This window comes from Molossus molossus, unplaced genomic scaffold, assembly GCF_014108415.1.
Source record: "Molossus molossus isolate mMolMol1 unplaced genomic scaffold, mMolMol1.p scaffold_m16_p_1, whole genome shotgun sequence".
In the NCBI taxonomy this organism is placed as follows: Eukaryota; Metazoa; Chordata; class Mammalia; order Chiroptera; family Molossidae; genus Molossus; species Molossus molossus.
In genome coordinates, this window is record NW_023425344.1 from 165,338,726 (window position 1) to 165,348,595 (window position 9,870).

The 9,870-nt window shown below is 41.6% G+C and overlaps 1 non-coding gene across 1 annotated transcript; it reads right to left on the bottom strand.

Moving 5' to 3' along the window:
* Positions 1 to 215: 215 nt before the first annotated feature.
* LOC118621117 lies at positions 216 to 322 on the bottom strand. The gene has a single exon (XR_004957628.1). It is a non-coding gene; the product is annotated as a U6 spliceosomal RNA (small nuclear RNA).
* Positions 323 to 9,870: the final 9,548 nt, after the last annotated feature.

Consider the following 9,870-nt stretch of genomic DNA (forward strand, 5'->3'; position numbering starts at 1 on the left):
ATTGCACAAACCAATTGAATCAAAAACAAGCACTGGATGCAGATAGCAGAACCGCTTGGTCATAGAAATCTATCTGGGTGGCCACGGAGACGGAGGGCTGTTGTGGTATGCTAACCCATCACACAGGAAGCGATCAGGGGGGAGCCTGGCCGGGAGCGAGTCCCTGGAAGGCCCTGTCCGCAACCCAAAAACTTTGGCCCCAGCAGAAGGCGGGACAAAATATGGAACGCTTCACGAATTTGCGTGTCATCCTTGCGCAGGGGCCATGCTAATCTTCTCTGTATCGTTCCAATTTTAGTATATGTGCTGCCGAAGCGAGCACACTTCCCACGTCAGCCACAACATATATAAGCCAGGGTGGTCCTGCTTCTCTCTTAGTCAGGGTGACTAAAGTGCGTGCTTTCGCGTGGACTTCCGAACGACTCGAGGAACTTCCTGCAACGGGATCACCTCCGGATGTTCACACTTCGGTTACTATGATCGCTAGACTGTGACTGAGCGCCCGGGTTTGCCTGCCGCCTGAGACATGCAAATGACGTCCCGGGGCACCTTGGGTAAGGAGCCGGTGGTGGGACTCGAGGCCCGGCTGCGAGTCCTCAGGTCTTCGTGCTGGGTTCGCGGAGCATGACGGGAGCGGCAGGCAAGGCCCAGGGCCCCGGCGTCCCGCCTGGAGCAGGCGGTCTCTCCTCAAATCGGTTGGCCTGCTGGGCCCAGCACGGGTCCTCCCAGCAAACTATGAAAGGTATCGACGTATATTTCACCGGTGACACTGGGGTCTTGTGCCAGTTGCAAAAATGTGGAAATGCGCCCAGAGCCCAGCCGTCGGGGAAAGTCCAACACCTCACCCGCCCAGCTCCGGACCGTCAGCACCACGCACCACGTCCCCCGGGCTCGGCAAACGTTCGCACTAGTGTGTGAGGCCAGAGTCCACTCTGCCGGGCGGCCGTGTGAGGTGGGGCGGCCGGCCGGCCGGAAGGAGCGCACGCCGCCCACGGTGTGTTTCTCCCGGCCTACCTGGCTGGGACGCCAAGAACGCGCCGAAGGCCCCGTTTTGGGCCTGAGAGGGGGAGTCCAGGAATTACACCGTAACGGTTGAGCTGGAGAATCATTCGATAGACACGTGCAGGGCAGACCCACGTGCGGGAAACACCAGAAGGTTCGTGTTCAAGATTCTGATTGCAACCCCTGCAGAGACCACCCTGCTCGAGGCACGGCCTCGTGCGCTGTGCAGTGAGCGCGGAAGGTGAAAGAAAGCCTGTGGTGTTGAGGTGGCTGCACTGCTCCATACGTTGGAAGTAAAGTGAAGAGCATAGATTTGCCTGCGTGAAGGTGCCCCCGTAATAAGGAATACGGTATATTGATAGAATAAGTGGAATTTTGCTTCTTTCTTCTTCATTTGATCGTCCTACCTCTCTCCAAAACTATGACACAATATTTTGAAGTATCAACCTGCGGAGGAAAGTAATTTTGAGTGTTTAAATTAGTGCCGATTTTATGATGTACACAAAGAAAGTGTGAAACCATGAGTTTCTGATATTGCCGAGACAAAAATAGAAAAGGAACAGAAAACCCGCAGGGATTATTGCTAACGCTGTGTTTATGGTTACAGTTCTCTTCAAAGCTTTGAAAAGTGTTAAAAAGGTATTCGGGTTGTTCTCCCCAACTGGAAATAAAAAATTAGACAAATGACACAGCTATTGAGTAAATTGTCCAATTACAAATAAAGTCTGCTTTGATGTTTTCCTTCTAATGGCCCGTCTTTCCAAAAAGCCATTACTTCAAAACTATTAAATAGTAAATTGATGTTCAATTTTATATTTGGAAGAAATGTATTTTAAAAAAACCCTTCATTATTTTTGTTTTTGTTTTTTTGTTTTTGTTTTTAGAAACCATTCAAACAGTTTATTAAAGGATACATGGATACAGGAATCAACATTTGGCAGGATGGTCAGAGTTCTAGTCATGAACTTGATTTGTCTACTTCTTAAGTCAGGGTACACTCCTGGATGGACCACATTTAAACCCTTTATATTCTGGAAAGACGAAAATGTTTGCCACATACAGAGAAAATAATAAGGTCGATAAGAGATCAAATCCTTGGAAGGGGGTTCTTTATAATGGCTCCAAATTATCAGATGTGTCCAGCAGAAACAGCAGAAAAGCATAATTTTAGTCATGGCACTTCTGAACAATGTGCTGTTGAAGAGCTACAGCAGAATTTCTCAAGTTGTTTTATTTGTAACCCCTTTTATTTTTATTTTTTTATCTTTATTGTGGAAAGTATTACACATTCCTCCCTTTTTCCCCCATTGACCCCCTCCTTCCAGCTCCCACTCCTCTGCCTTCCCCACACTATTTTCTGTGTCTGTTGGTTATGCATACAGTATACCATATAAGTTCTTTGGTTTATCTACCCCCCAATCCCTCTTGCCTCTGAGGTTTCTCAGTCTGTTCCCTACTTCCATGTCTTTGGATCTGTTTTCGATCTCAGCTTATTTCATTCATTATATTCCATAAATATGTGAGATCATGTGGTACTTGTGTTTCTCTGGCTTATTTCGCTTGGTCCCTCCATGTCATCTCAAAGGATAAGAGATTTTTTTTTTCTAAAAGCTGCATAGTATTCCATTGTGTCATGTACTACATACAGCTTTTTTTTTTTTTAATCCTCATCCTCATTCAGATACAGCTGGAGGGAGAGAGGAAGGGGGTTAGGGGAGAGAGAGAGAGGAACATCCATGTGAAAGAGACACATAAAGTGGTTGCCACCCCCACAACCGCCACAGGGGCCAGGGAAGAACCCGCAACTAAGGTATTTGCCCTTGGCTGGAATCAAACCCCAGACTGGTCAGCGGACGACGCTCTTACCACTGAGCCATACTGGCCAGGGTGTACTACAGCTTTTTTATCCACTCATCTATTGAAACGTGGGCTGTTATTAGCAATTAGCAGATATTAGCAATTGTAAATAGCACGGCTATGAATATAGGGGTACATATATTCTTTCTGATTGGTGTTTCAGGCTTCTTAGGTTATATTTTTAGAAGTGGGAACACTGGGTCAAACAGTAGTTCAATTTTTAATTTTTTGAGGAAACACCATATTGGTTTCCATAGTGGCTGCACCAGTCTGCATTCCCACCAGCAGTGTACTAGAATCCCTTTTCTCCACACCCTCACCAGCACTTGTTTGATGGTTTGTTGATGTCACCCATTCTGGCAGGTGTGAGGTGATATCTCATAGTCGTTTTAATTTGCACCTGTCTGATGATTAGTGACGTTAGGCATTTTTTCATATGTCTCTTGGTCATTTGTATGTCCTGTTTAGAGAGGTGATTATTTAGGTCTTCTGCCCATTTTTTAATTAGATTCTTTGTTTTCCTTTTGTTGAGTTGTAAGAGTACTCTATATATTTTGGAAATTAACCCCTTATCTGCTGTATCATTGGCAATTATGCTCTCCTGTATAGTGGCTTCCCTTTCCATTGTGATGATTGTTTCTTTTGCTGTGCAGAAGCTTTTTAGTTTGATGTAGTCCCATGTATTATTATTTTTTCTTTGTTTCTCTTGCCTTAGAAGTTGTATCAATGAAAATTCTGATACATGTGATGTCTGAAATTTTGTTGCCTACATTTTCTTCTGGGATTTTCATGGATTCATGAGTCACATTTAAGTATTTTATCCACTTTGAGTTTATTCTTGTGTATGGTGTAAATTGGCAATCTAGTTTCATTTTTTTACATGTAGCTGTCCAATTTTCCCAACACCATTTATTAAATAGGCTGTCTTTACTCCATTGTATGCTCTTGCCACCTTTGTCAGATATTAATTGAACATAATATCTTGGGTCAATTTCTGGGTTCTCTGTTCTGTTCCATTAATATATATGCCTGTTCTTGTGCCAGTACCAGGCTGTTTTGATTACAGTGTCTTTGTAGTATAACATGATACCGGGTTCTGTGATCCCTCCTACTTTGTTCTTTTTCAAGATTGCTGTGGCTATTCAGGGTCTTTTTGGTTCCACATAAACTTTTGGAGTGTTTGTTCTAGTTCTGTGGAATATGTCATTGGCATTTTAATGGGGATTGCATTGAATCTATAGATTGCTTTGGGTAGTATGATGTTAATTCTTCCAATCCATGAACAAGGTATATGCTTCCATTTTTTTCATTTTATATCTTCATCTATTTCTTTTTTCTATGTCCTGTAGTTTTCTGTGAACAGGTCCTTTACTTTTTTGGCTAAGTTTATTCCTAGGTATCTTAATTTTTTTTGTTGTTGCAATGGTAAATTGAATTTTTTTTTAAGTTTCTCTTTCTTTGTGATCATTATTGGTATATAAAAATGCCAATGATTTCTGGATGTTGATTCTGTGTCCTGCACTTTGCCAAATATATATATATATATATTTCTTTTGATTTTTAGAGAAAGAGGATGGGAGAGGGAGAGAGGGAGAGAGAGAAACATCAATGAGAAAGAAACATTGATCAGCTGCCTCTGGCACACCCCCTACTGGGGATAGAGCTTGCAACCCAGGCATGTGTCCTGACCAGGAATCGAACCAGTGACCTCGTGGTGCGTGGTCCATTGCTCAACCACTGAGCCATGCTGACTGGGAGAAAATGGATTTTTTTAAAACCATCAGTTCTCATCTTGGACAAAAGCAGAGATGCAGGCATGCTGCAATCTCCCTGTGCACCCTATCCAAGCTTCCCCTCTGGGTTTGTCTCCCCTCCCGTAGGAGGGACCCTACCCTCCACAATGTGCTGATATTCACTTTCTGTGTTTGGTCTCTAGTAGGTACGGTGATACTTCTCCCCCAAGGTAACCAGCCCCTTAGAGGAGAGAGACCCCACACCTGGCTCCTGTATTTATTATGGTCACATTCTCAGTTACCTCCTTGCTGGCACCTGCCCTCTATGTATTAGCCAATAGCATCCCCGCTGAATGACTCATTCTCTCCAAGATAAGGAACAGGGAGGGACAGGACCTCAGGAATTCAGTACCTTAAGTAGAATGTGAGAGAAAGAAGGCAGTCACGGCCTGTGTGTGTTCCAGCTTGGGAAGAACAAGATATGTGACTTTGTGAAGGGCAAGCCAGGCCCCAGAGGACCCAAGGGTCTCTAAGAGCCTGGAAAGAGAAGAAGAGAAGAGGGGGAACCCATCACCTGTCCCTGGGCCTTGGGCTGTGCACAGACAAGCCCTTGCTTTGGAAGCTCCTGGCCAGAATGGGGATGGAGGAACTTGTTCTGGCCGCCTTGGCCCCAGCTGAGTGGGAAGGCAGGCAGGGGGTGAAGGGCCCTGTGGCTTCCTCCTTTTCCTGGCAGCAGCTCTGCACCACAGCCCAGTGCCTTGGCCCTCTGGAACCTGAGTGAATGGGAGCTCCTGGGCTCCTCAGGTCCTGGCCTGCAGCTCCAGCCTGCCCAGGCTGCCAAGTGCAGAGCTCTGCAGATACTGCCAGATTTCTTCTTCCTTTTTCATCCCATCTTCCTCTGCCTTCCTCCTGAAGGCACCAAGGATCCAGTGGGGAATAGGGCACACAAGGATCTGCTCTCACAGATCCTGTATTTGAGTGGAGACACAGACCATAGTCATGTGTTACAGGATATTGAGTGGACTTCATTGTTGCTCAAACTGGTGACTGAACCTAGAACAGTCTTGATGTGGCTTCTTCTTTTAATTTCGTAGTTGTAGGACTTCCCTTCAGCTCTATTTCAAGCAGTTCTGAATGATGGTTGTTCTGTAGTTTAGTTGTAATTTTGATGTGATTGTTGGAGGAGGCAATACCACATTTACCTATGCTGCCATCTTGACCGGAAGTCCCAAACTCATTTATTAAATCTAGTAGTCTTTTGATGGAGTCTCTAGGGTTTTCTATGTACAATATTATGTCATCTGCAAATAATGACAGTTTAACTTCTTCCTTTCCAATTTAGATCCCTTTTATTTTTTCTTCTTGTCTGATTGCTGTGGCTAAGACTTTCAGTACTATGTTAAATAAGAGTGGTGAAAGTGGACATCCCTGTCTTGTTCCTGTTTTTAAGGGAAATGCTTTTAGTTTTTGCCCATTGAGTATGATGTTGGCTGTAGGTTTGTCATAAATGGTCTTTATTATGTTGAGATATGATCCTTCTATTTTTACCAAAAATGGATGCTGGATTTTGTCAAATGCTTTTTCAGCATCTATTGATATGATCAAATGATTTTTATCTTTTATTTTGTTTATGTGATTATCACACATTTATCGATTTACGTTATACCAGCCTTGCATCCCTGGGATAAATCCCACTTAGTCGTGGTGTATAATTTTTAAAATATATTCCTGGATTCAACTTGCTAAGATTTTGTCGAGGATTTTGGCTTCAATGTTCATCAGGGATATTGGCCTGTAATTTTTTTTTTTTTATCCTCGTCCAAGGACATTTTTCCATTTTTTGTTCAGATGGAGTGGGAGGAAAAGAGAGGAAGAGAGAGAGAGAAAAACATCTACGTGAAAGGGACACATCGAGTGGCTGCCTTCCGCATGACCCAACCAGGGCTGGGGACAAACTGCAACCAAGGTACGTGCCTTTAGCGGGAACCAAACCCGGGTCTCTCTGGACCGCAGGTCGATGCTCTAACCGCTGAGCCAAACTGGCCAGGGCTAATTTTCTTTCTTTGTATTATCTTTATCTGGTTTTGGGATTAGGATTATGCTGGCCTCATAAAAAGAGTTGGAAGTCTTCCTTCCTCTTGAATTTTTTGGAATAGTTTGAGGAGAATAGGTGATAGTTCTTTTATGAATGTTTGGTAAAACTCCCCTATGTAGCTGTGCAGACACAGCTTTTGTTTGTGGGATTTTACTGATTACTTCTTCTATTCCTTAACTGTTATTGGTCTGTTTAGGTTTTCTGACTCTTCCCAGTTGAGTTTTGGAATACTATATGATTCTAAGAATGTGTCCATTTTGCCTAGGTTGTCAAATTTGTTGGCATATAATTGTCATTAGTATTTTCTTACAATCCTTTGTATTTTTGTGGTGTCTGTTGTTCATTTCTTTCATTTCTGATTTTATTAATGTGGGTTCTCCCTTTCAGCACTTTAAAGATGTCATTCCATCATTGTCTTCATCCTTGATAATTTCTACTGAAGTACAAATTCAGTCTTATTGGTGCTCAGTTGAAGGCAATGTGTCTTTTGTCCTGTCTTTCAGCATTTTTGCCATGGGTACCTAGGTGTAGTTTTTTGTTGTTGTTGTTTGGTGTGTTGTTGTTGTTTTTTGTTTTTTTTTTACATTTAGTTCTGACTAGTATGGGCTGAACTGTAATCTGTGGGCTTTTATCTATCAATTTTGGAAAATCGTTGGTCATAATCTCTTCAAACATTGTTCCTGCCCCATCTGTCACCTTCTCCAAGACTCCAAATACACGTTAAGACATTTTTAACATATTCTGATTCATTTTTATCTATTGAAAATCTTGTCTTCTAGTTCACTAATCTGGTTTCCTGGTGCAATCTGTTACCTCATTTAGGGAGTTCTTAATGTGAGCCACTCCCACACTAGTTCTAGACTGTCCTTTTGAAACAAAACAAAACAAATTTGAAATTTTTACTCATCTATTTTGTCAACCTTTTCATTTTTTTCCACATTAAGTAAGGATTAAAGTAACTGTGTAACTCCATGATCTGGATCTAGGTCACTGGATCAACTATACTATACATATCCCTTCCTGTTTTTATGTCCTAGGATTGTTGCTTCACATTATCTAGTAATTAAAAATTTATGCTGAATATTATGTATAAAAGAACTGTAGAGGCTCTGAGACCATTCCTTTCTCTGAAGAGCATCCTCCTCATTGTTAGGCAAAGTTAACAATTTTGGTAAGATTTATCCCCAGTTCATCCCTGTTCCTAGGGAAGGGACCTAAAAAATTTCCAGTTAAGAACCTGGGTTTTTGTCTCCTCGGGTATGAAGAACTACAAGGGATTCAGCTGTGCCTCTCAGACATGTTCAGCTTAGCTTTTCAGCTTCACTAAGCTTCAACAGTTAACAAATATCACGACAGAAACTGGTTATTCTTTCAAGGACTTTCAAAACTCCAAATTTATTACTCCAATCCTAATCAGTCCTTTAAAGTATAGCCTGCTTTCTCTTTCCCTTAACATGGTTCTCTGCCTAGACCAAGTCAGATCCCCAGACTGAGCACAGATTCTGCAAAGAAAATTGGAGGGAAAAAGTTTCCGATCTTCCTGTAACCTCTGAATAGTTCTATCTTCTGTGAAAATGAGTCTGTTTTAGACCTTATTTCCATTATCACATTGATGTCTTTAAAAACATAGCATTTGAAAGTTACCTTGCTTTTCTATGTTGCTATCTGCTGTGACCTACACCTCATATGAAAATTGAACCTCTACAATGTTTGCAAGGCAAGTATTGAAGTGGTAGAAAAAAGGGAAGGGTAACTTTGGAAAACACAGTTACAGTTATATTATACAGTTTTATTAGAATACTAAAAACATTTTGCAGTGTAAATTATCTCCTCCTTCAATTCCTTTTGTTATTGCTGTTTCTCCTCTTTTTTTTTGGTTGAACACTTTTAATCAGTTAGGGAGGAGAGGAAATTGTAAACAGTTAAATTTTCTAGAAAATAAAAAGTTTCCTTACTAATATGCCCTACATCTCTGCCATGAAAAATACTTAGTTTTTATTAGATTATAATTTATTATTATAAAATTGCTTAGTAACTATCAAGTCTACATATTGATATAATTAGTTTAAATTTGAATGCCAAGGTTTTCTATGTAATTAACCCTTACCATATGAACTATTTCTTCCAGAAACCCTTTTGTCCTCCTCAGATGCAGTGTGTAAACTTATATACTTTAGTCAGATGGCTTCTGGATAGTTTGATTCTTTTTGTTTGTTTATTTTTTTAAATATCCTCAGGTGAGGATTTAAATTTTTATTTTTATTGATTGATTTTTAGCAAGAGAGGAAGGGAGAGGGAGAGATAGAAACATCAATGTGAGAGAACATCAATTGGCCGCCTCCTGCATGCCCCCCTCTGGGGATTGAGCCCACAACCTGGGGATGTGCTCTGGATGGGTATCGAGAGACTCTTGGTACACGGGTAGACACTCAACTACTGAGCCACATTGGCCAGGCTAGCTTGATTCTTAAAAAGTTCCCACAAGTGGTTCTGATGTTTGGAAACCATTGTTACAAACAAAAAACACTCAAAAGCCTGCACATTAAGACTGCTAAGCCCTGGCCAGTTTGGGTCAGCGGTTAGAGCATCGGCCTGTGATCCAGAGAGACCGGGTTCAGTTCCCGCTAAGGGCACATGCCTCGGTTGCAGTTTGTCCCCGGCCCTGGTTGGTCGTGCGGGTGGCAGCCACATGATGTGTCCCTTTCACATCGATTATTCTCTCTCTCTTCCTCTCTCTCCTTCCCACTCTATGTGAACAAAAAGTGGAAAAATGTCCTTGGGTGAGGAAAAAAAAGAATTTTAAGGTTGTTTTTAGCTGAAGCAACTTGTTTAAACTTAAGTTCTAATCTGTTAAGATTTCCCTCACATAATGTAAAAACAGCCAAAAAGATTTCAAAAGCAGAGACCTACACTTTGAAGAAACTATCCATTTAATAGTGGTCACATTTTCTAGATCCATGATTAACATGTTTTTGATATTTTCAGGCTAGTAGTTTAAAAACATTAATCGCTTCATTAATCTATGTCATAATTTATTGATATATTTACTATACTGATCATGATTAACATGTAGTGTCTGGAGATGAAAATATGGTCCTAAGAAATATTACCTCAAATCATCCTTAAAGATACAAATAAGACTTCCAGTCAAGATGGTGGCATAGGTAAACGCAGTATTGCGTC